Consider the following 18,343-nt stretch of genomic DNA (forward strand, 5'->3'; position numbering starts at 1 on the left):
GGTTGGGACCTTTGGACGATCCCCTTTGTTGGGACTGATTGGCCCTCCTGGCTGCCCTTCCCGGACCTGCCAAACTGGGTGCCTCTGGGACTTGCTTCTTTTGCCATTTCAGACCAACGCATCCAACATCGGCCTCAATTCAGGGTGAGTTAGTGGGTCTGTCCTACTTCTACAGGTTCCTGTGACTACTCTCTACGACTACTGTCTACTTACTGTGAAGCCCAGGTTCCTGTCCGAGAGAACTCCTCTTGTGCCCCCCAGCTATTGGAGGATGCTCCTCTAGCCAGTTGGTGGCTTTGTTCTTGAAAAGAAAGTACACAACAAAGAGGATGCTCCTTGTTAGCACTCTTCTTCTACTAGGCTGCCCATTTCCTTTCTCAACCTCTATATGGGATCTTCACAATCCAAACCTCCATGCTATACACCTCTGAGCTATTTCCTGCCCAATTTCCTCTATGTTCCATGCTTCTGGGCCGTCTTACAATCTCTCGAACTCCATGAAGACATTAAAACCTGAATGCCTCATTTTCTACTGAAATCAGGTTTGGCCTAAGTACAAACTAGACAATGGCTCCCAGTGGACAGAAGATGGCACTCTCGATTTAGATACTCTTAGAGATTTAGACAATTTTTGTCACCAAAATGGCAAGGCAGGAGAGATTCCTTATGTTCAAGCCTTCTTCTATCTCTGAACACATCCTTCTCTCTGTCAAAACTGTCCCAGGTACATATCCCCTTTTCTCTTTCCAATCTCTACCAAATGGAAAAACACCTGGGATCTTTCCAGTCCAACCCAGACACATATCTTAAGGAATTCATATATCTCACCCTGTCTGATCTCACCTGGCATGATATTTTTATGATTCTCACTACTACTTTGTCCCCTGAGGACAGGGAGCAGATCTGGATAATGGCCAACAACAGGCAGATGAGGTTCATGCCCCAAATAATAGGCGGCCTGTGGTAGCCATTGCCATCCCTCACACAGACCTAAATTAAGACTACCAGGCCAGCCATGGAGATTGGGATCTCCAGGATAAGATGATCACACACTTGATTTGTGGCCTCCAAAAGGCTACTCACAAGTTGGCCAATTATGACAAGCTTAGAGAAATCACACAGAGATCCACCGAAAATCCCAGTGAGTTCCTAACCTGCCTCTCTGAGGCTTTACATAAATACACACATATAGGCCCAAACTCCCCTGCAGGCATGGCCCTCTTACACTCTCATTTTATTACCCAATCAGTCCCTGATATTAAAAAAAAACTAAAAAATCTTGAGGATGGTCCAAATATGACCCAACAAGACCTCCTCAATGCTGCTTTCAAGGTTTTTAACAATAGGTAGGAGGTGGAGGAGAAAGATCATTACAAAAGAGATCAGGCCGAATACCAACTCCAGGCTAATGCTATCTGTGGTTCACATACTCCAAAGCTGGCTGTCTCTAGGGGCAAGCCACCCAGGAACTGCTTCAAATGTGGTCAACCAGACCACTTGGCACAGGCCTGTTCTGACTTCAGCCCCTCTGGGCCCTGTCCTCACTGCAAACAGCCAGGTCCCTGGGGGGGTTGACTGTTCCACTCACCAGAGAGAGAGTAGACCAGTCCCCAACTCACAGCCTTTGGCTTCATAGCCATCCTTACTGGAACTTCTCAGCCTTTCCCAGGAGGAGGACTGATGATGCCCAAGGCCTGAGACCCCCATGGAGATCACCACATGTGAGCCCAGGGTAACTCTCCTCGTAGCACGTAAGCCGATCTCTTTTGTCATCAATACAGGGACCACTTACTCTACCCTTTCTGAATATGCAGGACCAACAACCTCATCCTCTATCACAATAGTAGGGATCACAGGATCAGAATACCACCCACAGATCACTCAACTCCTTTCCTGAACCCTACATCACAGCCAATTCACACACAAATTTTTAATAATGCCTCAATGCCCAGCCCCCTTACTGGGATGGGACATCCTTTCCAAATTCAAAGCTACCCTTACCCTAGATACTTTAACTCCAGCTACAATACTCCTGTTACAGGCCACCTCAGACCTGACCCCTGAGGTTTCCACCTTCTCCTCCCCCTCGGACAAGGTTAATCCCATATTATGGGACACTCCTTCCTCCATTGTTATGCACCATTCCCCTATCCTTGTTAAGTTGCAGAACCCCTCTTTGTTCCCTAATGTCCCACAATACCCCATCAGTAACAGACACCCAATAGGCTTAAAAGCCATCATACACAAACTCCTTTCTTCTAATCTCTTACGGCCTACCCATTCACCTTTTAATATACCCATCCTTTCTGTTATAAAGCCTAATGGCTCATACCATTTAGTTCAAGACCTCAGGGCCATTAATGTGGTCATTTTACCCATAACCCCAATCATTTCTAAACCCTATACACTTCTATCCACAATCCCAACAACAACCCATTTCTTCTCTGTACTTGACCTCAAAGATGCCTTTTTTCTATCCCCTTACACCCTTCCTGTCAAAACCTGTTCACCTTCACTTGGACTGATCCTGAAATGCATCATTCCCAACTCACCTGGACAGCACTACCTCAGGGGTTTTGGGATAGCCCCCACTTCTTCAGCCCAGCCTTAGCTCAAGATTTATCTGAACTTCCTCCAACCTCTAGCACTTTAATATGTGGATGACCTCCTCCTTTGTAGCCCATCCTATGAGGATTCACAGGCCCACACTGTTGCTCTCCTTAATTTCCTGGCCTCTAGGGGATATCGAGTGTCACCCAGCAAGGCCCAAATTTCTTCTTCTTCAGTCACCTATTTGGGAGTCCACCTCACCCCCAACACCAGAGAAATAATGGTGGATTGCAAGCATCTAATTTCTGAGCTCCCTACTCCTACCACAAAGGGTGAAATCCTTTCTTTCTTGGGGCTTGCAAGGTATCTTTGCCTATGATTCCTAACTTTGGCATCCTAACAAAACCACTTTATGATGCAGCCAAAGGGGATCCTGCCATTCCCTTAGATCCCACAAAACCCATTCATTCTCCCTTCCAGCAATTAAAAGCCTCTCTCCTTGCAGCCCCAGCTCTATCTCTCCCAAATCTATCTCATTCTTTTATCCTATACATCACCAAATCCCAAGGACTGGTGGTTGTGGTTTTGGGACAAGAGGCAGGAGATATCTTCTCCCCTGTTGCATACCTTTCCAAACAATTGGACACCACAGATCGAGGTTGGGCTCTCTGTTTATGGGCCTTGGTGGCAGCTGCCCTTTTAACACACACAAAAAAACTTCTAAACTAACTTTTGGACAACAAACAGTCATTTGTTCCCCCCATCATCTTCAAGACCTTCTCAGCCATAAGGCCATGTCAATTCTCTCCCCTTCACACCTACAACTTATTCACCTTACTTTCATTGAGAATTCCTAGTTTTCCTTCAAACCTTGCCCTCCCCTAAATCCTGCCACTCTCACTCCGAAACAGTCATAACCTTTACAACATACCTGCATGGAGGCTCTGGACATTTTTCTAAATCCCTTTCCACACATTTCCCCACACCCTATCATGCAGCCTAACCTACACCGGCCTCAGTCATCCGGCAAAGTAGAAAAAGCCAATCACCTCATAAAAACACACCTCACCAAGCTGTCCATGGAACTTCACTTCCCTTAGACCAAATTTCTCCCTCTAGCACTCACTTGCTTGCCAGCCGCTCCCCACAAACCCGCTGGCCTCAGTCCCTTCGAACTTATGTATGGTAGCATTGCCTTTAGACCAGTATCTCCCTACTCTTTCACTCATTAGGTATCTTCTTCAGGAACAGGCCAACCTTCTATTACCTCATCCTTTCCCTACCATCCCCTCACAGTTTAAACTGAGCCTGAGACAGCAAGTGTATACTAAAACCTGAATCCCAAAGCCCCTCCCACCATGTTGGAAAGGGCCTTATACAGTACTTCTCACCACCCCCACAACAGTAAAAGTACTAGGAAAGGCCCCTTGGTATCACTTATCCTTGGTAAAACTAGCACCTTAGACTTTGCCCAAGAATCTGTTAACACCAAGCCAGACGGGTCTGTCTGCTCAACCCCCAACCCAACATCTCCTTACACTTCATCCATTTTAGGACCCACAAAATTAAAAATCTACAGGACCTCCACTCTTCCCCAAATCCCAGAAGAAGGATGATCTTTCTCCAATCCCAGAAGAAGGATGATCTTTCCCTCGGTGCTTATCCTCTCACTCTTGCAGGCCCGCTTCATGTCCTTCACACAGAAGCTGCTTCAAGACTGGTCCTGACCTGCCACCTCCAGTGTTGAAGACATCCTTGAGTGGGTAACTAAAGTAGCCTAGCAGGGTGCCCTCTGTGATTACACCCCCGATGAAGCTATCCTCTACTCCTTTTTTCTACTATGCACCCTCTAAACCTCTCAGCCCCTGAATGCTGGCCTTTGCTCTTCCTCCTGATTTTTTTCTAACAAGACATATGCTGCACCCTGTTACAGGACACATTCACATCCCTGACATACGTTCCCACAACATGCTATGACCAGACAACTGCCACATCATGTTCTTATGGGGGTAAAATCTACTGGATAGCTCTTTCCAAAGGGGATTCTGCTGGAGTCCAGTGCCCCCCACCTGATAAAAATATTTCTGCTTCACCCAAACCACTCACCTAGGCTATAGCAATTGGGGAGGATTTCAGGACAAAACACATCAGACCCCTGACCATGATGAGACTTGTCCTTCTTCTTGGTCTCTGCCTCTTTTGGTGTTTCTCTAATTTCTTACAGGAACACACGCAGGCCTTCACAAATCAAAAGGTCACTTAATTCTTCATGGGAGGAGGATATCAGCCCCTCAGAATCAGCGACCCTTCTGCAGAAGAATACAACTTCCCCACATGAAACAAATACCTTGCCAACTAATTGTTTTACCCGCCAACAAATACCTTGCCAACTAATTGTTTTACCCGCCAACATAAATCTTTAATTTTTTCATATCTTCACCCATCCCAGCAGGAAGCAGCTTCAGAAGAATGAGACCTTTGCCCCTTTTCCCTTCTCCCTATACTTAAAAGGCAGGAATGATGGATCTTGGATGTGACCCACACCATTTTGCACACAATAAGCACAAAATAGCTGCCAGCCTTTTCCTTATGAGAAACTTCATGGTTTCTGAGAAATAGAAACTACTTCCGCATGGGTGCAACCTTCCACCTGATTGTATCCGCCAGCCTTATCTTCCACTCCAGCACCAAACCCCCTCCCTGATTATGTCAGTCTTTCCTACAGTCTATATAAGCTCTCCCACCCCCAGGCCTGGTGTTGCCCTCCATTTTGAGTGCAGCCAAGCAGATTCTTTTACTTTAATAAAGCTTGATCAGTACCCGGCATTTCGGCTCACTTTCTTTCACTAAGATCTTCCAGAGTTATTTTTGTTCATGGGTAGATGTTAAATTGTTCTTTTTTGGAGAAAAGAAGGCTGGATTTCTTAGTCCACCATGATGCTAATTTTACTTCTCTTGTGATATCTATATCTGGCTTTGATATCAGGGTAGTGCTGGCCTCATAGAATGAGTTAGGAAGTGTAGTGGATTGAATTATGTCCCCCCAAAACTCCCTGAAGCTTGAATTGTGTCCCTCAAGTTTTATATATTATAAACTTAGCCCCCACTGTGACTGTTAAGAGGGTGGGAAATTCTATTATGGTAATTGAAACATGGAGCCTTGAAGAGGTGATTGGATTGTAGTACCGTGCAGTAGTGAATGGATTAAAAATTTGGTCAGGGATGTGGTTCTGAGGGCTTTAAAGGAAGAGGAGAGTCTCTCTTTCTCTCTTTCTACTCTCTCTCTCCTTCTACCATCTTGCAATGTTAGACTCCTGGGTCACCGTCACCACCACCAGGTGGACTTTGGACTTCCCAGCCTCAGAAACTGTAAGCAATAAATTTAATTTTTCTCATAAATCACCCAGTTCCATGTATTTTGTTATAAGCAACAGAAATGGACTAATACACGACTCATCCATCAATAAATATTTTGGTTTCTTCCGTGTTTTGTCTATTGTAAAGAGTGCTGCTATAAACATAGGTGTACAAATGTCTCTACAAGACCCTGCTTTCCATTATTTTAAATGTGTATTCAGAAGTGCAATTGCTGAATCATACGGTAGTTCTATGCTTAATTTTTTTTGAGAAACCTCAAGACTGTTTTCCATATAGCTTGCAACATTTTACAATTCCACCAACAGAGAACAAGGACTCCAATATCTCGATATCCATGGCAAACCTTATTTCCCATTTTTTAAAAAAAATATTATTTTGACAGTAGTCATCCTAATAGGTGTGAGGTGATATAACATTGTGATTATGATTTGTATTTCTCTGACGATTAATGATGCTGTTGAAAATATTTTTATGTTTTTGGTCATTTGTTTATCATCTTTTGAAAAATGTTTATTCAAATCTTTTGCCTATTTTGTAATAGGTTTATTTGATTTTTCTTGTTGTTGTTAAGTTCTAAGAGTCCTTTAGATATTCTAGATATTAATCCCTTATGAGACATATGATTTTCAAATAATTTTTCCCATTCTGTAGATTCCCTTTATTCTCTGATTTTTATATTTGATGTAGCCTCATTTGCCTATTTTAGCTTTTGTTGCCTGTGCTTTTGGTGTCATATCTAAGAAATCATTGCCTAGTCCATTGTCATGAAGATTTTTCCCTATGTTTTCTTCTAGAAGTTTTATAATTTTTTCTTACATGTACATCTTTAATCCATTTTGAGTTAATTTTGTATATGGAGTGAGATAAGGGTCCAATTTCATTTTTTTTTTCTTTTTCCAAGTGGATATCCAGTTTTCCCAATATTACTTGTGTAAGACACTGTCATTTCCCATCCAGTTGTTTTTACACCCTTGTTGAATATTAGTAGACCATATATGTGAGGGTTTATTTCTGAGCTATCTATTTTTTCCATTGGTCTTTGTGGCTACCTTTATGCTGGATCCTCATTGTTTTGATTACTGTAGCTTACTATTATTATTATTATTATTATTATTATTATTGTGGCAGCTGGCCAGTACAGGGAACAAACCCTGGATCTTGGTGTTATCAGCATCACACTCTAAACAACTGAGCTAACTGTCCAGCTCTCTGTAGGGTTTTTATCTTTTAAAATCAGGAAGTGTGAGCCATCAAACTTTTTCTTTTTCAAAACTGTTTTGGCTAATTGATATCCTTTAATATTCCACATGAACGTTTGGAGAAATTTTTCCATTTCTGCAAAAAATGCTGTTGGGATTTTGATAGGGATTGTGTTGAATCTGTAAATCACTTTGGGTAGTATTGACACCATAACAATATTAAGCCTTCAAATGTATCAACATAGAATGTCTTACCATTTGCTCATTTCTTCTTTGATGTCTTTCAGTAATGTTTTGTTGTTTTCATGTACAAGTCTTTCACCTCTTTGATTAGGTATGTTTATAAGTATTTTATTCATTTTGATGCATTGTAAATGGAATTGTTCTTTCTTTGTAATTTCCTTTTTAGATTGTTTGTTGTTAGTTTATAAAAATGAAACCAAATTTTGAGTGTTTTTGTGTTCTACAACTTTGATAAATTCATTTATTGGTTCTAAAGATTTTGTTTTCAGTATGGAATCATTAGTGTTTTCTATGTATAAGAACATGTCATCTGACAAGAGAGACATTTTTACTTCTTTCTTTTCTATTTAGATGTCTTTTATTTCTTTTTTCTAATTGTTCTGGCTAAAACTTCCAATATTATTTTATTTTTTATGTCTATTTTTTTCACATTCCAAGTTATTTATTTTCATGACAGCTTTTGATGACTTTTCTTTTTTTATTACACACATATGTGGGGTACAACATTGATTTTCAATAATTGTGTAGAATGTGCAGTGTTAGATCAATGTAGTTAGCTTATTCATCATTACAATACACAATCATTCTTTGTATCCATTGAACAATTCCTCATTAGCCCCCTTCCCTCTCCCTCTCTCTTCCCCTCCCTTCTTCCACTTCTAGTTTTCTAAAAGTTCAAGTCACCAACAATATACATTGGGGGAAAGACTGCCCCTTCAATAAATGGTGCTGGGAAAACTGGATACCCATTTGTAGAAGAATGAAATTTGATCCATACCTTTTACCATATACCAAAATCAACTAAAAATGGATTAGAAACCTAAAAATAAGGCCTGAAACTTTAAAACTCATTGAAGAAAATGTAGGAGAAACACTCCAGGACTTAGGACTGGGCAATTACTTTATGAATAACACCCCAAAAGCACAGGCAACAAAAGAAAAATAAACAAATGGGATTATATCAAACTAAAAAGCTTCTGCACAGCAAAGGAAACAATCAATAGAGTGAAAAGACATCCTACAGAATGGGAGAAAATATTTGCAAAATATGCATCTGACAAGGGATTAATATCCAGAATGTACAAAGAGCTCCAACAACATTATAGCAATAAATAAATAAACAATCATCATCATCATCATCATCATCATCATCATCATCATCATCCAATTTTAAAAATGGGCAAAGGAGCTGAATAGACATTCCTCAAAGGAAGACATACAAATAGCCAACAGGTATATGAAAAAATGCTCAACATCACTAATCATCAGGGAAATGCAAATCAAAACCACTTTGAGATATCACCTCACCCCAATCAGACTGGCTATTATAAAAAAAAGTAAAGAATAACAAATGCTGGCAAGGAGGTGGAGAGAGAGGAACCCTCCTGCACTGTTGGCGGGACTGTAAATTAGTACAGTCAATATTATTTTAAATAAAAGTGGCAAATTAAGACATCTTTGTCTTAGTCTTTGCCCAGTCCTACTTCCTGGACTGTTTGCCCTGTTTTCTCTTAGTAATTTTATGGTTTCAGGTCTTATATCTAAGTCTTTAATCCACTTTTAGTTGATCTTTGTATATGGTGAGAGGTACAGCTCATTTCATTCTTCTGCATATGGATGTCCAATTTTCCCAGCACCATTTATTGAAGAGGCAGTCTTTTCCCCAATGAATGTTCTTGTCACCTTTGTCAAAGATCACTTGGCTGTAAGTATGTGTGTTGATTCCCAGGTTTTCTATTCTGTTCCATTGATCCAAGTGTCTATTTTTATGCCAGTACCATGCTACTTTGGTTACAATAGCTTTGTAATATAATTTGAAGTTCGGTAGTGTTATGCCTCCAGCTTTATTTAATTTATTTTTTTGCTCAGGATTGCCTTTGCTATTTGGAATCTTTTGTTATTCCATATGAATGGTAGGATTGCCTTTTCCATTTTTGTGAAGAATGTCATTAGTATTTTGATGGGAATTGCATTGAACCTGTAGATCACTTTGGGTAGTATGGACATTTTCACAATGTCAATTCTTCCAATCCAAGAGCACGGCATGTCTTTCCACATTTTTGTGTCGTCTTCAATTTCTTTCAGTAGTGTTTTGTAGTTCTCATTGTAGATATCTTTCACCACCTTTGTGAAATTAATTCTTAGTTTTTTTGTGTGACTATTGTAAATGGGCTTGCTTTCTTGATTTCTTTTTCTGCTAGTTCATTATTGGAGTATAAAAACACTACTGATGTGGGAGAAAATATTTGCAAACTATACACCTAATAAGGGATTAATATCCAGAATATATAAGGATATTATATAGTAAAAAAAAAAAACAAAACCCCAAATTATCCAATTAAAAAATGGGCAAAGTAGATGAATAGGCACTTTTCAAAGGAAGACATACAAATGGACAACAAGTACATGAAAAAATGCTTGGCATCACTAATTATCAGGGAAGTGCAAATCAAAACCACACAGAGATATCATCTCACCCCAGTTAGACTTGCGGTTATTAAAAAGAACAAGAACAACAAATGCTGGTGAGGATGTGGAGAAAGGGGAACCATTGTACACTGTTGGTGGGACTGTAAATTAGTACAGCCATTACAGAAAACAGTACGGAGGTTCCTCAAACTATAGATAGAACTACCATATGATCCAGAAATCCCACTCTGGGTATATATCCAAAGGAATGCAAATCATTATGTCGATGGGATACCTGCACTCGGATGTTCATTGAAGCTCTATTTACAATAGCCAAAATACGGTACCAACCTAAACGTCCATTGACAGATTACTGGATAAGGAAAATGTAGTATATATACAAAATGGAATATTACTTAGCCATAAAAATGAACAAAATTCTGCCATTTGCAGCAACATGGATGAGCCTGGAGAGAATTATGTTAAGTGAAATAAGCCAGACACAGAAAGAGAAATATTGCATGTTCTCATTTATAACTGGGTGGAAGAAGAAAGGAAGGAAGGAAGGAAAGAAGGGAGGGAGGGAGGGAGGGAGGGAAAACAAAAGAAAAAAAAGAAAAGACCATGGTAGTGCATTGAGCTTTCAGAAGGAGAGAACAATTCTAAGGATACTAGTGATAGAGGGGAGGGAGGGAGGGGGGTTGAGGAGTGATAGGTCAGGTGGAGGGCAGGAAGGATTACAATTTGTAATGATGAATATGCTAATAATAAAAAAAGAAAAACGGAATCATACAATATCATTAAAAGTTTTTTAAATAAAATAAAGCAAAGAAAAAAATAAAAAGACATCTGTGCCTTGTCCTTGATCTTAGAGAAAAGTTTTAAGTCCACAGTTTATTTTAGGATTCACTCTTGGTGGTGTGCATTCTATAGGTTTGCACATATGTATAATGACTGGTGCCCACAATTGTTTTACTGTCCTAAAATGCTCTGTGCTCTCCCTATCCATTCCTTCCTCTTCCCTAACTTCTGGCAATGACTGATCTTTTTACTTCCTCCATAGTTTTTCATTTTCCAGATGTCATATAGTTGGAATAAAACATTATGTAGCCTCTTCAGATAAACTTCTTTCACTTAGTAATATGCATTAATATCCTCCACGGCTTTTCTTTTTTGTGTGTGTGTGTGTGACCGGTAAGGGGATCACAACCCTTGGCATCGTCCGCACCGCCCTCAGCCAGTGAGTGCAGTGGCCATCCCTATGTAGGATCTGAACCCACGGTGGGAGCGCTGCTGCGCTGCCAGCGCCGTACTCTCCCGAGTGAGCCACAGGGTCGGCCCCCTCCATGGCTTTTCATGATGTGATAGCAGGTTTATTTTTAGTGCTGAATAATATTCCATTGTCTGGATGTACCACAATTTATCCATTCCACCTTCTGGAAGGCATTTTGGTTGCTTTCAGGTTTTGGCAATTATAAAAATAAAATGTAAACATCCATGTGCAGGTTTTTCTGTGAACATTGTTTTTAATACCTTTGGTTTAATGCTAAGGAGCATGATTGCTGGATTGTATAGTAACAATATGTTTAGTTTTGTAAGAAACTACCACAGTGTTTTCCAATGTGGCTGTACCAAGTTGCATTCCTACTAGCAATGAGACTGCCTGTAGTTCCACATTCTACCCAACATTTGATGTTGTCAGTATTCAAAATCGGCCATTTTTATAACTGTGTATTGGTATCTCATTGTTGTTTTAATTTGCGTTTACCTGAGGACATATAATGTGGAGCATCTTTTCATGTGTTTATTTGCCATCTTCATATCTTTTTTGGTGTGGTCTCTACTGAAGTGTTTGACTTATTTTTTTTATAATTTTGTCAGTAGCCAAAGACGGTAAATGAGCATCAAACATCTCTGAGGAAGCTGGGGGCTCATGTGTGCTGGCATGGGAATTGTGGAAAATGGAGGGACTGGGCAGGGAATTAGGCAGAGGGCAGTTGGCAGTCACTCTGAGATGCTGATCACCAGGTCATCTTCCCTGTCCAGGACATCATCACCACTGCCTGCATTACTGAACATCTGCCTAGGAATGGTGCTCAGGATTGTGTAGGAAGGGGCATTCTTAGAGTGGTGGAGCATTATGGCTAGGGCTGACCTGACCCAGGATCCAGAACCCCAGCCCAGAAAGGTCAGTGTCCCTCCCACAGGGCAGTCAGGGGTCCCATCAAAATCTAACCTATGGTACCAGCCTCCTAGCTATAATCACTGCCTTCAGCCTCTCTCGGATTCAGCTCCTCCTCCACACTGCAGCCACAGTGATCTAACTTGAGTTTCCGGCACAGGTGGGGACATTTCTCCACCTAGGCCTCAGGGGCCTAAGCTCGGGCAGCTGTAGGTTCTTTGGCTCATTTTTAATCAGGTTGTTTGTTTTCTTATTGCTGAGTTCTAAGAGTTCTTTGTATATTTTGGATAATAGTCCTTTTTCAGATATATCTTTTACAAATACTTTCTTCCAGCCATTGGCTTGTCTTCTCATTCTCTTAACATTGTCTTTTACAGAGCAAAAGCTTTTAATTTTAATGAAATCTTATCAATTATCTCTTTCATTGATCATGCCCTTGGTGTTGTACCAATAAGTCATAGCCATACCCAAGATCATCTAAGATTTCTCTTATGGTATCATCTAGGAGTTTTATACTTTTGTGATTACATTTTAGGTCTGTGATCCATTTTGAGTTAATTTTTGTGTTTAGACTCATTTTTTGGTTTGTTTGTAGATGACCAGTTGTTCCAGCACCATTTGTTGAAAACATTATCTTTGCACTATTCTTTTGCCTTTGCTCCTTTGCCAAAGATCAGTTGACTATATTTGTGTTTATTTTTAGACTCCTTATACAGTATTCTTCCATTTATCTGTTTATTCTTTCACCAATACCATATTATAATTAATATAGTAATTATAGTATTAATTACTATAGCTCTATAGTAAGCCTTGGATGTGGTAGGGGCCAACCCCCCAACTCTGTTCTTCTCCAATATTATGTTCACTATTGTTGAGAATATTTGCATCAATATTTGTCAGGGATATTGGTCTGTACTTTTCTTGTAGCATCTTTGCCTGGGTAATGCTGGCCTCATTTGGAAAGATTTCAGGATAGGTGTCAATTCTTTTTTAATGTTTGGTAGAATTCTCAAGTAAACCATTTGGTCCTAGACCTTTCAGTGTTGGGAGGTTTATGGTTAATGATCCTACCTCCTTACTAGTTATTAGTCTGTCCATATTTTCTATTTCTTATTGATTCAATTTTGGTAGGTTGAGTGTTTCTAGGAATTTATCCATTTCTATAAGGCTATACAATTTCTTGGTGTACAACTGTTCACAGCATTCTATTATAATACTTTTTACCCCAGGTGGCTTCAGTTTTAATGTCCCTTTTCCATTTTTTGTTTGGAGTCTTTTTTTTAGTTAATCTAGCTAAAGGTTTTTCAATTTTTTTTTTCCAAATTCTCTTTTATTTATTTTTATTTTTTATTTTTTATTTTTTTTAATTTTCTCGATATACATTGTGGCTGATTATTGCTCCCCGTGACCAAAACCTCCCTCCCTTATCCCTCCCCCCCTACCCCCCAACAATGTCCTTTCTGTTTGCTTGTCGTATCAACTTCAAGTAATTGTGGTTGTTATCTCTTCTCCCCCCCCCCGGTTTTGTGTGTGTGTGTGTGTGTGTGTGTGTTTGTGTGTGTGAATTTATATATTAATTTTTAGCTCCCACCAATAATTGAGAACATGTGGTATTTCTCTTTCTGTGCCTGACTTGTTTCACTTAATATAATTCTCTTGAGGTCCATCCATGTTGTTGCAAATGGCAGTATTTCATTCGTTTTTATAGCTGAGTACTATTCCATTGTGAAGATGTACCACATTTTCCATATCCACTCATCTGATGATGGACATTTGGGCTGGTTCCAACTCTTGGCTATTGTAAAGAGTGCTGCGATGAACATTGGGGAACAGGTATACCTTCGACTTGATGATTTCCATTCCTCTGGGTATATTCCCAAAAGTGGGATAGCTGGGTCGTATGGTAGATCTATCTGCAGTTGTTTGAGGAACCTCCATACCATTTTCCATAGAGGCTGCACCATTTTGCAGTCCCACCAACAATGTATGAGAGTTCCTTTTTCTCCGCAACCTCGCCAGCATTTATCATTCAGAGTCTTTTGGATTTTAGCCATCCTAACTGGTGTTAGATGGTATCTCAGTGTGGTTTTGATTTGCATTTCCTGGATGCTGAGTAATGTTGAGCATTTTTTCATATGTCTGTTGGCCATTTGTATATCTTCCTTAGAGAAATGCCTGCTTAGCTCTTTTGCCCATTTTTTAATTGGGTTGCTTGTTTTCTTCTTGTAAAGTTGTTTGAGTTCCTTGTATATTCTGGATATTAATCCTTGGCAGATGAATATTTTGCAAATATTTTCTCCCACTCTGTTGGTTGTCTTTTAACTCTGTTAATTGTTTCTTTTGCTGTGCAGAAGCTTTTTAGTTTGATATAATCCCATTTGTTTATTTTTCCTTTGGTTACCCGTGCTATTGGGGTCGTGTTCATGAAGTCTGTGTCCAGTCCTATTTCCTGAAGTGTTTCTCCTATGTTTTCTTTAAGAAGTTTTATTGTTTCAGGGTGTATATTTAAATCCTTAATCCATTTTGAGTTGATTTTAGTATACGGCGAGAGGTATGGATCTAGTTTCATTCTCCTGCATATGGATATCCAGTTATCCCAGCACCATTTGCTGAAGAGGCAGTCCCTTCCCCAGTGAATAGGCTTGGTGCCTTTGTCAAAGATCAGATGGCAGTAAGTGCGTGGGCTAATTTCTGGATTCTCTATTCTATTCCATTGGTCAGTGTGTCTGTTTTTATGCCAGTACCATACTGTTTTGGTTATTATAGCTTTGTACTATAGCTTAAAATCAGGTAGTGTTATGCCTCCAGCTTTATTTTTTTTGCTCAGCATTGCTTTGGCTATGCGTGGTCTTTTATTGTTCCATATAAATGACTGGATAGTTTTTTCCATTTCTGAGAAAAATGTCTTTGGAATTTTGATGGGGATTGCATTGAATTTGTATATCACTTTGGGTAGTATGGACATTTTCACTATGTTGATTCTTCCAATCCAAGAGCATGGGATACCTTTCCATCTTCTTGGATCCTCTCTAATTTCTCTCAGCAGTGGTTTGTAGTTCTCATTATAGAGATTTTTCACATCCTTGGTTAACTCAATTCCTAAGTATTTTATTTTTTTGGTGGCTATTGTAAATGGGCAGGCTTTCTTGATTTCTCATTCTGCATGTTCACTATTGGAGAAAAGAAATGCTACTGATTTTTGTGTGTTGATTTTGTATCCTGCTACTGTGCTGAAATCATTTATCAATTCCAGCAGTTTTTTTGTAGAGGTTTTAGGCTGTTTGATATATAGGATCATGTCATCTGCAAACAGGGACAGTTTGACTTCATCTGTTCCAATCTGGATGCCCTTTATTTCCTTCTCTTCTCTGATTGCTCTGGATAGTACTTCCAACACTATGTTGAATAGGAGTGGTGAGAGTGGGCATCCTTGTCTCGTTCCTGTTCTTAAAGGAAAAGCTTTCAGCTTTTCCCCATTCAGGATGATATTGGCAGTGGGTTTGGCATATATGGCTTTAATTATGTTGAGATACTTTCCTCTATACCTAACTTATAGAGGGTCTTTGTCAAGAATGAGTGCTGAACTTTATCAAATGCTTTTTTCAGCATCTATAGAGATGATCATATGGTCCTTGTGTTTGAGTTTATTAATATGGTGTATCACATTTATTGATTTGCGTATGTTGAACCAACCTTGCATCCCTGGGATGAATCCCACTTGATCGTGATGAATAATTTTTCGTATGTGTTGCTGTATTCTGTTTGCTAGTATTTTAGTGAGGATTTTTGCATCTATATTCATCAAGGATATCGGCCTGTAGTTTTCTTTTTTGGTTATATCTTTACCTGGTTTTGGTATCAGGATGATGTTTGCTTCATAGAATGAGTTTGGGAGATTTGCGTCCGTTTCAATCTTTTGGAATAGTTTGTAAAGAATTGGTGTCAATTCCTCTTTGAATGTTTGGTAAAATTCTGCTGTGAATCCATCTGGTCCTGGGCTTTTCTTTGTTGGGAGCCTTCTGATAAAAGCTTCAATCTCCTTTATTGTTATTGGTCTGTTCAAATTTTGTACGTCTTCCTGCTTCAGTTTTGGGAGCTTGTGTGTGTCCAGAAATTTATCCATTTCCTCCAGATTTTCAAATTTGTTGGCGTATAGTTGTTTATAGTAGTCTTGAATGATTCCTTGTATTTCAGATGAATCAGTTGTAATATCGCCTTTTTCATTTCTAACTTTTGTTATTTGAGTCTTCTCTCTTCTTTTTTATGTTAGCCATGCTAATGGTTTGTCAATTTTATTTATCTTTTCAAAAAATGAACTTTTTGATTCGTTGATCTTTTGAATTGTTTTTTGGTTTTCACTTTCATTTAGTTCTGCTCTGATCTTAATGATTTCTTTCCGTCTGCTAACTTTAGGTTTGGATTGTTCTTGTTTTTCTAGTTCTTTAAGGTGAAGTGTTAGGTTGTTCACTTGCCATCTTTCCATTCTTCTGAAGTGAGTGTTTAATGCAATAAATTTCCCCCTCAATACTGCTTTTGCAGTATCCCACAGGTTTTGGTATGATGTATCATTGTTTTCATTAGTTTCAATAAATTTTTTGATTTCCTGCTTGATTTCTTCTTGGACCCATATGTCATTGAGTAGAATGCTGTTTAATTTCCATGTGTTTATATAGTTTCCAGAGTTTCGTTTGTTATTAATTTCTAGTTTTAATCCATTGTGGTCTGAGAAGATACATGGGATAATTCCAATTTTTTTGAATTTATTGAGACTTGATTTGTGACCTAATATGTGATCTATCCTGGAGAATGATCCATGTGCTGATGAGAAGAATGAATATTCTGAGGTTGTTGGATGGAATGTTCTGTAGATATCTGCCAATTCCAATTGGTCTAGAGTCTTGTTTAGATCTTGTGCTTCTCTACTGAGTCTTTGCCTAGATGATCTGTCTAATATTGACAGTGGGGTGTTCAGGTCCCCTGCTATTATGGTATTAGTGTCTATTTCCTTCTTTAGGTCTAATAGAGTTTGTTTTATAAATCTGGCTGCTCCCACATTGGGTGCGTACATATTTATGATTGTTATGTCTTCTTGATGGATCAGTCCTTTTATCATTAAGTAGTGTCCCTCATTGTCTCTTTTTATGGTTTTTAGTTTAAAGTCTATTTTGTCAGATATAAGAATAGCTACTCCAGCTCGTTTTTCTTTTCTGTTTGCATGGTAAATCTTTTTCCATCCTTTCACTCTTAGTCTATGTGAATCTTTATGGGTGAGGAGGGTCTCTTGTAGGCAGCATATAGTTGGGTCCTGCTTTTTGATTCAGTCAGCCAGTCTGTGTCTTTTGATTGGGGAATTTAAGCCTTTTACATTAAGAGTTGTTATTGAAAGGTGTTGATTTCTTCCTAGCATTTTATTGGTTGTTTGGTTGTCTTAGGTGTCTTTTGTTCCTTGCTTTCTGATTTACTGTTTGGTTTCTGTGTTTGTTGGTTCCTTAGGTTGTAGATAGCGTTTTTGTTTGCTTGTTTTCTCTTCATGAATGCCATTTTTATTATACTAGTGGGTTTAGATTTTCCTCAGGTTTTTATGGCAGTGGTAGTTATTTTTCAGGAACCAAACCCAGTACTCCCTTGAGGATTTCTTGTAAGGGTGGTCGTGTGGTAGTGAACTCCTGCAGTTTTTGTTTGTCTGAGAAATATACTATTTGCCCTTCATTTCAGAAGGATAGCCTTGCGGGGTAAAGTATTCTTGGCTGGCAATCTTTGTCTTTCAGTATTTTGAAAATGTCATCCCATTCCTTTCTAGCTTTTAGGGTTTGTGATGAAAAGTCTGATGTTAGCCTGATTGGGGCTCCCTTATAGGTGGTTTGATGCTTCTCTCTTGAAGCTTTTAAGATTCTCTCTTTGTCTCTGAGTTTTGCCAATTTGACTATGACATGTCTTGGAGAAGGCCTTTTTGGGTTGAATACGTTTGGAGATCGTTGAGCTTCCTGGATCTGAAGATCTGTGATTTTTCCTATACCTGGGAAGTTTTCTGCCACTATTTTTTTGAATATGTTTTCAAAGGAATCTCCATTTTCCTCCCCTTCTGGAATACCCATGACTCGGATATTTGAGCACTTAAGGTTGTCTGATATCTCTCTCAGATTTTCTTCCATGTCCTTGATTCTTTTTTCTTTCTTTTTGTCTGCTTGTGTTATTTCAAACAGCCCATCTTCAAGTTCAGAGGTTCTCTCTTCAACTTCGACAAGCCTGCTGGTTAAACTCTCCGTTGTGTTTTTTATTTCGCTGAATAACTTCTTCAGTTCAGCAAGTTCTGCTACATTTTTTTTCAGGACATTGATTTCCTTGTACATTTCCTCTTTCAGATCCTGTATACTTTTCCTCA

The 18,343-nt window shown here is 39.2% G+C and overlaps 2 protein-coding genes across 3 annotated transcripts in view; both read right to left on the reverse strand.

Annotated features, from left to right (window-relative positions):
- The window catches only part of GPRASP3 (G protein-coupled receptor associated sorting protein family member 3), an 81,712-nt gene that overhangs the window by 55,996 nt on the left and 7,373 nt on the right, over positions 1 to 18,343 (reverse strand). The window lies entirely within an intron of this gene.
- Positions 1 to 18,343, reverse strand: part of GPRASP2 (G protein-coupled receptor associated sorting protein 2) — a 62,030-nt gene that overhangs the window by 36,299 nt on the left and 7,388 nt on the right. The gene's annotated exons all lie outside the window — the stretch shown is intronic.

Source organism: Cynocephalus volans, chromosome X (assembly GCF_027409185.1).
Source record: "Cynocephalus volans isolate mCynVol1 chromosome X, mCynVol1.pri, whole genome shotgun sequence".
Classification (NCBI taxonomy): Eukaryota; Metazoa; Chordata; class Mammalia; order Dermoptera; family Cynocephalidae; genus Cynocephalus; species Cynocephalus volans.